This window comes from Myotis nattereri, assembly GCF_964212035.1.
Source record: "Myotis nattereri genome assembly, chromosome: 5".
Classification (NCBI taxonomy): Eukaryota; Metazoa; Chordata; class Mammalia; order Chiroptera; family Vespertilionidae; genus Myotis; species Myotis nattereri.
In genome coordinates this window covers 32,880,734-32,896,499 of record NC_138080.1, presented here as the reverse complement: position 1 = coordinate 32,896,499, position 15,766 = coordinate 32,880,734, and the positions used below count along the sequence as shown (strand labels likewise).

The following is a 15,766-nucleotide window of genomic DNA, read 5'->3' as shown; positions in this document are numbered from 1 at the left end:
GGGAGGGGGGATGCCAGGAAGGAGGAATGTGAGCTTCCGTCCGTCCGTCCGTCCCATGTCCCGTCCCTTTGCCTCCACCAGAGCCCTCCAGGCCCAAATACCCTATCCGCTCTGTAACTCCAGGGGACACCCTATTCCTGCTGTGGGGGCGAAAATCCATGCCTGTCTGGCCCCTTGCATTCCAGGCGAGTGTCTTCTTCATGGATTCCTGGTTCCAGTACCCGAAGCACCATCTCACCCTCCTCGTTTCCCCGCTGGAGGCAGGTTCTTGCTCATCGGGACAAGTCCCCTCTGTTCTCTCTGTGCCATCACCCTCTGCACACAGCAGGAAGTGGGCTGCCAGCAGGAAGTGGGCTCCTCCTCCAGGCCAGCCCTTGCCACCACCCTCTTGCCAGCCAGCAGTGTGGGTCGCTGAGACACCCACATCCCAGACCATAGGCATGGCCCTGCTGGCAGCCTGTGCCCAAGTCTGGGGGTCTCTGATCCAAAGCCTGCTCTGTGTTTGGCATAAGAGCTGCTCTGACCCAGGGCCAGAGGCCTCTTTTCCATAACAAAAATCTGACTCCCTTCCCTGCTTAGAAAGTCCTATAGCAACATCTCCTGTCTGTATGCTTAGCCTATGTATCCTATAGCTTCCTGTTGTTAGAGAATGATGTCCAATGCCAAGAGACCAGGACAAAAGGCGACACCTTGGTCCTGCTGGATTCAGCCGTCCTGAGCTGTTCACAGCTTCCCAAACAGGCTATCCTCTTCGGTGCCTTCTTACCTTTCAATATGCTATGCTCTCCACCTGGAAGAGCATCTCCCCGCCCTTTCTCGGCCTGGCGCACTCCTATCCGTTCTTCAAAACCCTTCCCAGAATCACCTCATTTGTGAAGCCTTTTTGGCCGCCCTTTGGTAAGGTTGGTAGCTCTGGCCTTCGTGACTCTGGCATTTGACCACCCTCTTGCAACACATCTGGTTTTATTGTGACTGCTCGCCCTGCTCCGTCACCTCAAGGATGGTCTCTTGTTCACATTTGTACCCCAGAGCCTAGCACAGCACCTGGCCCGGAGTAGGTGCTACATAATGCAGAGCCTGGCCTCCGGTTCACCACATCAGAGCCACTGATCCCATATCCTCAGAATAAGGAACAGGACTTCGAGGAGGAAGACTGTCAACTGTCCTTCCTCACAGAGGGTTATAAACCAAGGGAAACACCCACCTGGGGGACAGTTTAGACTCAATGTGGCCATGGCACAGAAGGAAAGACTAGCAATCGCTGAGATCCCATCTAGGAATGGACTAAAATGCTATGGAAGGGACCCTAACCCTGATACACACAGACCTGCAGCCCTAACTTTCTTTACCGACCACCATTGGTAACAGAAGGAGTTAGGCCTTGTCCACATGTCCTTCCTCTGTCCCTTCCTCCCTCACCTCAACCCCAGTCACACACATTCCAGAGTAAATGTCACAGGAGCCTGTCCTATGGCTGCCATGAAGGTCTTTCTAAAGAGCGGTGTCATCTGTCACTAATCCCCCTCCAGGGTCTGTGCCTTAAAAGCCACCTCTAGCCCTAACCGGTTTGGCTCAGTGGATAGAGCGTCGGCCTTTGGACTAAAAGGTCCCAGGGCATATACCTTGGTTCCAGTCAAGGGCATATACCTTGGTTGCGGGCACATCCCCAGTAGGAGGTGTGCAGGAGGCAGCTGATTGATGTTTCTCTCTCATCGATGTTTCTAATTCTCTATCCCTCTCCCTTCCTCTCTGTAAAAAATCAATAAAATATATTTAAAAAAAAAAAAAAGCCAGCTCTACAACTTTCACCAAGTCTCTGTCACCTCATGTGTCTGGCCACAGCTTCCATTTTTGTTCCTCTGCCTGCCATTCTTTCTCTTTTCTTTCCTCACTCTACCCCAATATCCAGAACCCTATTCTCCAGTTCACGTGTGTCTTCTTAAGAGAAGATCAGAGGGGAAGACGGGGAGGGGCAGTGTCTGTGTGGAATTTGTTGGTGAATCACTAGTGAGTGTTGTTTGTGAGATGGATGTGGCTGTCTCACCGCAGAAGGGAGAAGGGGAAGGTGCCAGGCCCCAGGCCATGCATGAGGCACCAGCAACCCTGTCCTCACGCTGGTGGAAAGGCAGCAGTGGACTCAGGGCCCGAACAAGGCAAACCCTAAGAGAACCCAGTATCATCTTACACCCCTAAAGGTCCTGCTCCAGCAACCATAACCCTGAAGCAAATCCTACAGTCATGTTACTTGGTCTTTGGGTTTCTCAATCACCTCCAGGAAACTGAGCAGACTCAAATTGTCCCATTTTAAAGGAAGATGATAAAGATATTCCAGACAACAGAAAGTATGGTGTCTTGTTTCCAATGTATAAGTGCAAATCTGCTTTTTAAACAATTTTATAGATGATCCTGTACAGTATAAAATATAGACCAATGCTGGTTTCCTCGGTAGGAATTCAGAGAGAATAAAGAGAATTAGATTGGTGTAGTTGTTTGGTTGACTGGCTTAGTAGTTTGCACTCTTTCTTTTGTCCATTTGTTCATTCCTAAAGTCATTTGTCTATCTGTTCATCCACCTACTCGTTTTTAAATATTATACATCTTTAAGTATAAGTAAAGCTCTCCCCATCCCCAAATTATCTGTCAAAAAAGAGGAAGCTTAAATTCTAGCCCTGACAGAATCTTGCATATTATGCCACTCTTTTTCAATTACCCTGTTTTAAACAAAAATATACTGTTTGGGGAAAATATTAACCTGACACCACTTCAGTCAATGCAAGTCTTAGATGCTTATGGAGGTCACTGGATATAATTATTGGGGTTTTTTCCAAACATGATACCATAATGTAGATTTAGATACTTTATTTGGGGGTATAGCTTCACAATACAAGCCCTGAATTTTGTTGTGAGAAGACATTTAAAAGATCATTTTTAAAAGCAATATACTAAGTGATACATTGTGGATATCTAAAAGAAATACCTTCTATACAATTTGATTAGACATTTCTCCAAAGAAAGACATACAAATGGCCAATGAGTACATGAAAAGATACTCCATCATTAGTCATAAGGGAAACGCGAGTTAAAACCACAAGATACCACTCCAAGCCCACTAGAATAGCCATAATCAAAATTGCAGACAATAACAAAGTATTGGTGAAGATAGGGAGAAATTGGAACCATCATGCATTGCTAATGGGAATGTAAAACGGTGCCGCTGCTGTAGAAAGCAGTTCAGCCATTACTCAAAATGTTAAACACAGAGTTGTCACACGGTCCAGCAATTCCACTCCTGGGTATATAACTAAAAGAAATGAAAACATATGTCCACACCAAAATTTGCTCACAGATGTTCACAGCAACATTTTATAATGATCAAAAAGTGGAAACAACTCAAATCTTCATCAACAAATAAATGGATAAACAAAACGTGCTATATCCATATAATGGAATATTATTTGGCCAAAAGGAATGAAAACTGATTCATGCTACATGAATGAACCTTGAAAACATTATGCTAAGGGAAAGAAAGCTAGTCATAAAAGGTCACAATGTTGCACAATTCCATTAATATGTCCAGAATAGGCAAATCCTATTTAAAGTAGATTAGTGATTGCCAGGGACTGGGAAGGGTGGGGAGAATAAGGAGTGACTGCTAAGGGTACAGGTTTCTTTGTGGGGTGAGGAAAAATGTTCTGCAATGACGCAGCAGTGATTGTTGCACAACTCTGTGAATTCACCAAACTGCACATTTTTTAATGTTTTCACTGATTTCAGAGAGAGGACGAGAGAGGGATAGAAACATTAATGATTAGGATTTGAACCATGACCTCCTGGTTCATAGATTGAAGCTCAACCGCTGAGCCACGCTGGTCAGACCAAACTTTACATTTTTAAAGGATGAATTCTATGGTGTGTGAGTTATATCTCAAAATAACTATTATTAATAAAATAAAATGAGTGGGGTGATCACATTACAAGGTATAAAAATGCCAAATGGACAGCTGAAATTAACATAACTGATATAAGATTGTATAATAACTACACTTAAATAAAAAATAAACACTTCTGGCCTAATAGGAAATAGCCAACTCTCCTTTGACTGTAGGGACAGTGATATAGGTCAGAACACAGACAGTAGATTCGAAGAGTGGTTCTGTGATGAGAAGGACACTGATGTCAAAGATGTAAGTGAAGTGTTTCAGTGTTTTATAAACAGGGAGCACTGGGGGGGGCATATTTTTCGTTTAATGTATTATTTTATATAGTATGTGACTTAAAACATGTCACCAAGATGATATATTAAATATGCCCTCAAACATTTACATATTCATTATTTTTAACATCCCTGCTTATCGGAAGGCACCACGTATGTTCAGGCGCACATTGTATTCATCAAATGCCAACCGTGTCCTCGATTATGACATGCTCTCAGTACGGAGCGGGTTCTGACCTCAACGGAGCTTGCCGCCTAGTTCATCTGAATTAAAATGGGACTCGAGTTTGAGGTGACCACTATGAAACGTTTGCAAAAGTGATTACAAAACCTTGCAGGCTGTTCTTAATATCTGGGAGGCTGTAAGTGGCTTGGAGCTCAGATGAAAGCTCTGGGCTTTCCTCCCATAGACACGTGCATTTTATTTGCTCAGAGGTGAAGACAGTGCACCTTCTCCCAGGACCAGCATGTACACAACACCCCGCCCCCAACACCTGCACCTGCTGTGGGCCAGGTCGGATACCTTCCCCTGAGTTGATTCTTTGCTGAACTCACTTGAATCTGGACCCATTCCCCAGCCCCTACCACATACCAGCAATGAGAACCTCAAGACCTGGACACCTGGAAAAGATCCAAGATGATCTGGCTCAGGGACCACTGCAGAAGGGGTCAAGGGTCCGGCAGACCTCCCCACACCAACCCTGAAGGGCCTTCTGTAACCTCATTTACTTACTGGGCTCTCTCCTAAGATCCATTTTGAAAAAAACCCTCCACTTGTCAACAAGTCCATGCCCATTCCCCTTGCTGTATGTACAAATGCAAACCCTGAGGCTGGAACAGGCTTACCCAGGTGACTCACGCAAGGTCATGTGGAGGGACAGTGGCAGAGCCGCCCGGGCCCAGACCCTGGGCTCCCCCAGGACGCCCTGTCCCAGGGCAGCGCCCTCTCTGTCCTTCACACCTCTCGCTGGGCGTGAACACAGGTGGGCAGCTCAGTGCTCACAGGTGCAGGAAGGGTTTTCGACACAGAGGTAAACCAAGAGGGAGCAGGCTCAGAGGCACTCTGCGGGCAACAGAGGGCTACCCTCTGGAGATAAAGGAGCCGTCGTGGATTAAGCATTTCCAGATCTTGGGGATGCAAGACCCAGAAAGCTCCAAGTGCAATTACCAGGGCCAGCCCTGTGCCTGCGCACAGATAGGTGGGGGTCCAGGTCACTAAAACCACCAACTTTTGTCTTGAAAGTCTCTCTCTGGTATTCCTCAAGCGACTCCGCCCTCTACAAAGGCGTCCTGCCTGTTTTCCTACTCCGTCTTTGTTCTGTCATTCAGCCTGACCTAGACGGGCTCAATAAACTGGAGGGTGAGGGAAAGGGAAAGGCAAGGGTCTGATGGATTAGAGAGACACAGAAGTTCAGTAGAGGGATTACCGCGCTCCAGCTCTAAACGCTGACTCCCTCTCTCCGGGCTCTAGATAAACCTCCACGTGCCGGAGAGGCAAGGAGTGCATCCTGGCCGCTAGAGAGAATGTGGTCCCGGGGCTGCTGCAGCTGGCTGTTCTGTGGCCGGGCGCAGGGAACCAGGAAGATGACAGCTGGCGCGGGTGAGCCAGGAGTGCCAGGAGTGCGCGCGCAGAGGAGGGAAATGGTACTCCTACTCTTGGAGGGAGTTTGGAAGGAAAATCAAGGGGAAAGCACCTCCCTGCCCCGTAGGAATGTCACATCCCAAAGCCCAATCCCAGCGGCTGCAGGAGAGAGCACAGGTTTCCCAGGGCGGGAATGGAGCCAGAGGGAGTCAGCCTGGGGAAGGTGGAAGAGGGGGGCGAGGGGGGGGCGATCCAGGAGGGATGCAGGGCTTGAGCAAAGGTTTGATGGGGACCGTGAGTCCATGAGGAAAGTATGGGGGAATTGGGTGAGCAGGGCAGACAAAGGTCAGATGATGGAGGGCACTGAGTAGTGAATTTGAGGATCTGGATTTGCCTAGAGCAGTGATGGCCATCCTATGACACGCGTGTCAGAGGTGACAGGCGAACTCATTTTTTTGGTTGATTTTTCTTTGTTAAATGGCATTTAAATATATAAAATAAATATCAAAAATATACATCTTTGTTTTACTATGGCTGCAAACATCAAAAAATTTCTATATGTGACATGGCACCAGAGTTAAGTTAGGGTTTTTCAAAATGCTGACACACCGATCTCAAAAGGTTCGCCATCACTGGCCTAGAGGCCCTGTGGGAGCTAGAGCTAGGTAGGGGAGAGGCTCTTGTAATGGTGGGTGATAGTAGGTGGTAGGCTCAGCTGGAGCAGGGCCGGCAGAGAACAGAGAAGGGATTAGAGGCACATAGAAAGAATGTAGGGCTCATTAGTGAAGAGGAAGGATTCGAGTGGAGGAAAGTAGAGGAGAAAGGGAAGGTAACTCCAAGGTGCTTTACCTGAGTACCTAAGAGAATGGCAAAGGCAGGAACAGATGGAAGGATGCCAGAAGGAAGAGATGGTTTGATGTGAACAAATTATGAGTTTAGTTTCCAGCATGTTGAGTTTCAGATGCGTAACCTGAGTACCAATGTCTTATAGACTTGCAAGTGGAGGGTTGAAGCAAGGGAGGAGGGTCAGGCTGGAGGTGGAGCCCAGGAGTCCTCTGAACTGATGGGGGGTGGGGGGGGGCAGGTCTAAACACATGCCCCTCTTTGATTCTAGAGGAGGCTGCCACATAGGTGCTGCTATTAGACTTCTAGACAGGCTGACATTTAGTGCCTGCCTAGCTAGCCAAGAGGAGGCCCTGGGAAAGGAGTTATCTGCTAATCAAGAACACAAAAGCAGCCCTGGCTGGTGTGGCTCAGTCGTTAAAGCGTCGGTCTGCACACTGAAGGGTTGCAGGTTCAATCCTCGCCCTGGTCAGGGGGTGGGAGTGGGGGCGGGAGGCAACCAATCGATGTGTCTCTCATAAATGTTTCTCTCTCTCTTTCTCTCTCTCTCTCCTCTTCCCTCCCTCCCTTCTCCCACTCTTTAAAAAAGCAATGGAAAATAATACCCTTGGATGATGATTAACAACAACAACAAAAGATTCAAAAGAAGGAAAGGATTAAGGAGAAAGACAAATTACATATACAACCTAAGCGTGTGATACTTCCATAAACCCTACACCTTTTACATTTATCTAATGACGGATTTCAACTCAGAGGATGTAGAAGCTCCAAGTGACTAGCAGATCCTCTCCAGGACCCCCAAATCATCCTGAATTACACAACGCATGCAGAGCCCGAAGACCTAAACTATTCGTAATACTCTCCTAGCTGCTCCTCCTGCAAGCTCTCTTCTCTCCCATCTACTTTACATGCTGTTGCCCAAATCTAGTCATGGACCCTTCACCCAAGACAAAGCTCACCAGCCTTCAGAGTGAAGCCCAGAAGCTCCCCCACAGCCTTCAGAACAATGTCCAAACTCTTCAGCTGCCATGGTCAACCTTTAGCTTACTTTCTGCCCTTGTACCTTATCTTCATTGCCCTTTGATACACTTGGCTCCACCCAAAATGAGTCACAGGAGCCATGCCTTCCCACTCACCTGCTTTTATTTACATTCTTCTTTGATCACAACCACCCAAGTTTCTTCAGCCATACCCTACCCATCCTTTCAGAGCTTGTCCAAATGCCACTTCCTCCAGGAAGCATTCCTGGACTCGCCAGACAGAAGTAATCTCTCCATCTTCTGACCTCATAGCACTTTATCCGTACCTCTTCTATGGCACCATAAGGCCCCGTCTTGTCTAAGAGTTATTTTTCTTTATGTCGTACCTCCCCTACCAGACTGTAAACTTGTTGAGGACAAACTGTGGAGGACAGTCCTTCCAAAAGGGAAATAAAAATATGCCCTGAGGGTGAGAAGGGGTGACGAGGTGAAGACATATTAAACAAATGCCTAGAACAAGTTACAAATGAGAAAATTAAGGCTCAGAGGGATTACATGACTTGCAATGTCACACAGGTAGAAAGTGACAGAGTTGAGACTCAAACCCACCTTTTTCTGCCCACAAACTCTTCCTCTTTCCGGGGAGAGTGCCTGGAGCTATTTTACAGGGCATTTTCACGCAAGTCAGATATTTCCAATGCCCCTTTGAGGGACGCAGTACCATATCTTCATTTTCAAAGGAGAAAAGCGAGGCTTGGAAGAGTGAAGTGACTCACACGAAGGTACACAGCCGGCCAGTGAAGAATCTGAACCAGAGCCATGGCTTCTGACTCCAGACAGCCTTCCCGCGTACCCAGGATGACAGACTGCTGAGTGAGGGGCCCTGCCTGCCTTGAGCTGGGGTGGGGAACGTAACTGGATGCTGGTAGGAGCGCTTTCAAAGGTGGTGAGGATCAGATCACCTGTAACCTGCCTGGAGCAGGGACTGAGGGCGGGCAGAGAGTAAACCTGAGCTGAAGGGAGAGGAGCCAGGCTCTCACTCCAAATGCTCCTAGGGAAGAAAGAGACATGCTTGGGCTTAGGGAGGGACAAACAACACTAATTTAAAGACCAGCTGGGATCAGTTGGGAAAGGGAACCCCCCAGAAGAGGAAAGCCCAAACTCAGGGCAGAATTCCCAGCCCTGAGGAGCCTCCGGGCCCGGGTGGGGCACAGTGGGATCAAATCAGCTGGTTAGAACTAAGTCTCAGAGTCTAAGAGACAGGACCCTCCGAGGGAGAAGGGGCACAAGAGAGGGGGAGGGGCTGTGGTCCCGGTGCCCTCCGAGTTGTTGGGAGGATTGCCTGGATTGAAAGGGAGGCTAGTCCACGAGACAAGAGTTAAAGCCAAAAATGAGTGAGATCTTATTTATGGATAATAAAGACCATTATAAACTGATGAACAAAAATAGATACAGAGGCAGAGCAGCATCGAACAGACTGTCAAACTACAGTGGGAAGCCGGGGAGGGTTGGGGTGGGGGGTGGAGGGGGTTTAAGAGATCAACCAAAGGACTTGTATGCATGCATAACCAATGGACACAAGACACTGGGGGGTAGGGGAGGCTGGGGGAAGGTCAAGCGGGGAAAGAAAAGGAGACAAATGTAATACGCTTTGTAATACCTTAAGCAATAAAACAAAATTAAGAGTTAAAGCCAACCCCGAGTTCTAAACACTGGGCGAGGTGCATCCTCCATGTCCCCCTCTCCAGTGAGTGAAGTTGTCAGATTCTGTGTAGGTGGATTTCAGAACATAAAAGGGAAGCAGGGGACTGGGGAGGAGGAAAATGTTAGTGAACTGCAGCCAAGACGGAAAAGGGGAGGGCTCACCCTTCCGTGGGTATTGGCAGTCATTGGCCTTCGTTCTTTTTTTATTTTTTTTTAAATAGTTTATTGATTTTTTACAGAGAGGAAGGGAGAGGGATAGAGCGTTAGAAACATCGATGAGAGAGAATCAGTCAGCTGCCTCCTGAACGCCCCCACCTGGGATGTGCCCGCAACGAAGGTGGAAGTGAACCGGGGACCCTTCAGTCCACAGGCCAACACTCTATCCGCTGAGCCAAACCAGTTAGGGCTGTTGATCTTAGTTCTAACCACGCTGACTGGCTGCCTTGTAAGAGCAGCAGGAGCCTGAGTGCTGGGGAAAGTAAGAGCTGGGGGGGACCGGGAAAACCAGGAGCATGGGCTCCTGCAGCCGGCCCACAGCAGGCCTGAGGCGGCCTTGGAGACAACTCCTACAATCCTCTCTCTCCAACGTGCATCTAGGTGAAAAGTGCATGTGAATATGCAGTCTCCAGGCTGCTGTCTTAATCAAACTGTCATCGTGAGTAATAATCATACCTTGGGAAACAGCAGTGACTCAAAAGGCTGCCCCTCCCCCGCCGCCACCCCCTCACACAGCTCAGAGGGCTGCTGGGAACCCCAGAAAGTAGAGCCACCACCTTCTCCTACCTGTCAGCATTTTCTCCTGCCCCTCAGCTCTCTCAGCACCTTCAATGAGCATGCGGGCTCCCGTGTCTGACGGGCAGCTGAGAAGTCTCTTTGCTGGTTAAAGAGCTAATTAGGCCTGGCTGTTCATCAAACACAGGGAGCTGGGGGTGGGGAGGGGGGCAAGGAGCAAATACTGTTGTCTATGCAATGCGTGTCCATGAGACACACTCATGAGAAGCCTGCCCCTCAGAAGATGGCCTTTTTCCTCGGGAAAGAAAAAAAAAGTGTTTCCCATCAGCTCAGATTGACCATAAGTATAAAAATGTAGCCCAGCTGATGTGGCTCAGCGATTGAGCCTCAACCCATGAACAAGAGGTCACCAGTTCAATTCCCACCACAGCACATGCCCAGGTTGCAGCTGGATCCCCAGTAGGGAGCGCACAGGGGGCAGCCAATTGATGTTTCTCTCTCATTGATGTTTCTGTCTCTCTATCCCTCTCCCTTCCTTTCTCTCTCTCTCTCTCAAAAAAAAAATAATAATAAATAATAAATTTTAAAAATCTGTACAAAAATACATATTTTTTAAATTAAATATATATATATATATATATATATATATATATATATATATATATATATATAATGAATGCCTACTGTGTGTTGCCTGTTAAAGGACTGAGTATTTTATGTACAGCCAAGGCTATTTTTAAGCTGCGGCATATGGCCAGCTAGGATGTTACAATACTGACATCGTCTGTAGGAGTTGGCCAATGTCTGGCACACCAGCCTCTGACTTCCTGGCTCCTCCACCCCCAGATGTCCCTACCCCAGGGGTTTTCGCTGATCCCGCTCAGGACAGTGGCTACTGACAGTTCTGTTAGACCCTGCCCATGCTTTCGTGGCCGTTCACATTTTGAACTTGACTATCCCACTGCATCCTCGTGCAAAGCCCTGTTAGCATCTCTGTCTCACAGATGAGGAAGACGGGCTCAGTGACACAACGAGTCTGTAGCTGGAGCTGGAACCCAGAGGACTGACCCAGGGTGGGCACTGGACCACCGGACCACCAGCCATGCTTGATCCAGAGACGGTGGCCACTCTCCTTGCTCCTCCCCCTTTGCTATAGCCCTGAAGCCGAGTCTAAGAGAAACTGGATCACCAAGCCAACAACTTCTCTTAATTAGCATACCTCCAGCCCTGCCTGTGTGACCACCTCAGAGCTCCATTCTTCTGGAGCCCATAACTCCTGGGCAGGAGGAACTAGGAGCTGGGAGACCGATGACTTGGGGTCCACCCCAGCTATGCCCTTTCTCCTCCCTGCCTCCCCATCAACTGTGCTTGTTTAGCAGTATTCAGGGCACATGGAGCTGCTGCTATCACCGTGGAGGACTACAGGCTAAGAGGCATGCTTTTCCCAGGGTCTTCTGAACAATGGGAAGGGACATGAGCTGCAGGAGGAAGATTAAGGCCGACGGGTAGGTGTTGGTGTTCGTGGAGTATGTATGAGGCTGGAACAGTGGCACTCAAGCGCTCAGTCTCTGAGCATCTCCTGTAAATTGGACACTGCTGAGCCCAGGCCCACCCTGGGCAGAGTTTGGGGATGAATCATGTCCCCTGAAAGGCCCGCTTGGTCCCAGAACTGGACCCACATCAGTCACTAGATGTGGAATGATACTGGCCCTCATGCCCTAACGGTGTCCCCTCCCCCATGCCCTGCAAGGGTTGTATAGTCTAATCTAAGGAATGCTAGCAAGCCCAGGGATATAGGCATCTTCTCTGCAGGACTTACCATAATCTTGATGGTGCAAGTAAGGATGATAAATCACCGAGAGGGCTCACTGGGAATGTTTCACCCATAGAACACTTATAACAATCTCCATGGCATAGAGTTTCTCTGAACACTGTTTGGCAAATGCTGCTCTAAAGACAAAATACTCATCACTGGGCTGAGGGTGGAGAGATTTAGAAAGAGGGACCATTTTTAACCCACAAGGGAAACACATTTTCCATTTCCTTTTTCTCTTAAAAAAATTCTTTTAAAAAAAATATATTTTTATTGATTTCAGAGAGGAAGGGAGAGGGAGAGAGAGATAGAAACATCAGTGATGAGAGAGAATCATTGATCGGCTGCCTCCTGAGTGTATGTCCCTGATCGAAATCGAACCTGGGACCCTTCAGTCCACAGGCTGGCACTCTATCCACTGAGCCAAACCGGCTAGGGCTCTTACCGAATTCTTAATTCCTTCTGGGTTCTCTTTTAGGAGGCCCCTAATTTGCTTTTACAAATGCTCCCATTAAAGTCAAAAAGTGGTTCACAAAAGGACTCTTACTTCATCCAACCCTGAGCTCTATTTTCCTAAGGTACTCAGTATAAAAGTGAAAATTATGACAGCCAAATTTTATGACTCATTTGTCCGTGTCAGGCACTGTCCTAGGTGTATTATGTTGGTTCTCTCTTTCAATTCATTCATTCACATTTCCCTTCAGTTAATTCTACTTTGAGCTGCTCCCTCTCCTCACCCCCGCCCCCCATCACTGCCGTCCAACAGGAGGGGCTGGATAGCTCTTCCTGATGGAGCCGACTTTGTGGGAAGGGAATAGCAGGGCTGAAAAAGTGACTCAGGTTCTCCCTGTCTGCACAGGAGCTAACCCACTCTCTCACTAGAATCAGGACCCCCACCACGTATTCCCCTGGGGACCTCTGAGTGCCCGATAAATAAAAATGGAAATAAATGAGCCCCACACACTTGTCCCTTTGGCGACCGTGAGAAGGTGTTACAGAAATTAATATCTACCACTTCTTCTTGGGCACTTACTAGGCAATCTATAGACGGAGCCTCCCAACAACCCGGACAAACAGATAGATATTCTTGTGCTCATTTCAGAAAAGAGGTTCTGGGCTCAGAGAAGCTAAGTGGTTCTATGAGGCCTCACAGCAGGCAAGTTGGCCAGGCTGGGATTTGAGCCTGGGTCCAATCCAAAGCCCAATGTCTTTCTGAGGTGCCATCATCCTTCAGCTGTGGAGATGAACAAACTGACCAAGGAATTAATACTATTTTTTTTTTTGGTTATTTTTAAGAAATAACATTGTCAGTCCGTGGAGAAGCCCCAGACTGGAATCCAGGAGGATTGGTTTCAAGATACGTCTGTCCTGAGACTGTGCCCTGGCTCCTGGGCCATTCTCATCCTTCGCTTCCCAACACAGTAGCACCCTCAGCTTTCTCCTAGGGAAGAGTTGCCCAGTAAAATATCAGTCGCCCAGTTCAACTTGAGTTTCAGATAAACAATCAATGATCTCTAAGTATAAGGACATCCAAATATTTCATGGGACAGACTTATAGCTGAATAATATCCGTTGCTTATCTGAAATGCAAATCTGAGTGTCCTGTATTTTTACTGGTATTTGCTAAATCTGGCCACCCCACCCGGAAGACATGCTGAGAAGTCTCACGCCTGGCTTCAGGTCCCTAGTGTTGCTCCAACACGAGGAGTTGCCATGGCAGCCTGAGCAGCCTTTCTGGAGCTGTCTCCACTTACCTCTCCTGCTTCACCTCGCCCCTGCACTCTCCACGCGCTGAACACTCTGAGCTACTTTCAGTTTCCTTGGATGCGTCATGCTGCTTCTGGCCTACGGCCTCAGCACTTGCTGTGCTCTGTGCCTGTTCTTCCCCCTCTTCCTCTCCCTGGCTCATTCCTATTGATCCTTGAGGTCTACACTTAGTGTCATTTCTGCCAGGAAGCCTTCCTGGGGTGCACCCCTTACCACCTCCTTCCTTAACCCTCCAGCACTGGGTTAGTTAGCACCCTGCCCCATCCCATCCAGGCCCCCACCATTCCCCACACTGCTCTGGGGAGCAGGGGCTGGGTCATACTTACTTTTGTCTCCCCACACCCAACCTAGACTTAGGTAGGAAGTCAGTAAATGCTTATCAAATGAATGAATGAATGATGAATGATGAATGAATGAATGCAAAATATCTTGCCGGAGCCGAGTCTCTTGAATTTGACTATTTCCTTCCTCCCTTCCATTTTGACTGACTTTTTCATCTCTGCCTCCTCTTCTCCCTGCCCCTGGAGGAGTTGTGAAAGGCTGGGCTTAAGTCCACAAGAGAATTTCTTGGCCTGGACTAAGGTGAGGAGAGAGTAGCCACGGCCATGCCAAGGAGAGGCCTCCTCCTGACCCTAGCCGGCCGATCATGCCACACCAACCACCCCAGTCGGCTCACATCCCATCCCGCAGCAGCTCAGTGGCAAGCTCTTCCTCCTCTGAATTACAACTCTCTTGCAAATGCCCCCTCCGTGTCCGCACTCCTGCCCTCCTTCTCCCCTGACCCTTGAAAGGAGTCTAAGTGGATGGAGTTCCAAGGTTGGGGTGTGGGGAGACGCCAGTGTCAGATGGCTGAGGGTTAGGGCAGGTGGTGGGGCTCGGTGGGCTCAGAACATCACCCATATGGTCCCTGTTCACCCACCCAAGGCTTTGCCCACGCACAGCCTGACAGGGGAAGGCAGCACAGAATTTAACCCTTCAGCGGCATTCAGAAGGTAGTTTCACAAAGAACCCATGGGGCAGCTGGTGTTAACTTCAGTCTCCAACACACACACACACACACACACACACACACACACACACACACACCACAGCTCTGCCTCTCCCCCCACGCAGACCCCTGCTGGCTTCCAGTCAGGGCTGGTTCAGAAGATGGTCTCTCAAGGGGCAAGAAGTGGATGCAGGCACAATGGGGTGCCTGGGAGCCTGACCAGGGTGGGGGTGTGCAGAGCATGGGGCGAGGGGTGAGCGCAGGGCACAGGGAGCAGCTCAGAGGCGGGATGGGATTCTGAAAAGCCCTGCTTGTTGCTCTCTGATCTGACCTTTAGAGGCAGGTGGCCTCTCTGTGCCCCTTGGGCATGGCCCCCAGCCTGCCCAGTTTGAGGACAAACAGGGAGAAACACCCTTTAGTCTCAGATTAACTGCAAACGTGGACTACCCCCCCCCCCCCCCCCCCCCCCGGCGGAAGGCTAGCGAGCCCGGAGGACACTGCACCCCGCCTCCGCCTGCTGGGTCCCGGGCTGCTTCAGCAGGAACGCGGTCCCGTTCAGGTTCCCACAATCTCCGGAGCAACCCCCTCCATCCCTTCTACCTCGTCCAGCCGCCAACTTCTGGCTGGTGCTCAGCCCGGATCGCGGGAGGGGACTCACGCGGACGGAAGCGCCGATTCCGGGTGGCGGGTGGCGGGTGGCGGCGCGGCTCCCAGCTCGGCCAGGTGCGGCGGGGGCTGCGCAGGTACAGGTGAGTCCGGGCCGGGCCGTGGCAGGTGGGGCACTCGCCGCCACGCCGGAGGCCTCCGCGGAGTAAGAGGGCTGACAGGTTTGTGTTTTCCCCTCTCCTCCTCCTAGTTAACCACACCCCTGCTGCTCTCCTCCCCACTTCCTTAAAGGGTGGGGTGTGTTGTCTGTGGCGCTGCGTGCCTGCTCCAGCCTCTTACCATAAACTCTGAAGTAGATGCCGCCTGCGATCCCCTAGTGCTGCCAGGGGCGGGGGGAGGCGGGGGAAGGGGCGGGAGGGGCCGGTTTTGCCAACCCTGGACCTCAGATGGGGTCTTCTGCTGTAAGATCCCCGCTGGGAGCATTGGCCCCCCAATTCCTACCACTCCCCCTCCTCCTTCCACTCCACCTGCAGACTTT

The 15,766-nt window shown here is 49.5% G+C and overlaps 1 protein-coding gene across 3 annotated transcripts in view; it reads right to left on the bottom strand.

The window, feature by feature from the left end:
• The window catches only part of PTK2B (protein tyrosine kinase 2 beta), a 123,463-nt gene extending 107,962 nt beyond the window's left edge, over window positions 1–15,501 (bottom strand). The window contains exon 1 of one of the 3 annotated variants that reach the window (XM_081091626.1): window positions 15,281–15,501. The gene's annotated coding sequence lies outside the window, so the exon portion shown is untranslated. Of the gene's footprint in view, window positions 1–15,222 lie in introns of all 3 variants that reach the window. The other 2 variants (XM_081091625.1, XM_081091627.1) reach the window with 2 other exon arrangements.
• Between the last annotated feature and the right edge of the window lie 265 nt (window positions 15,502–15,766).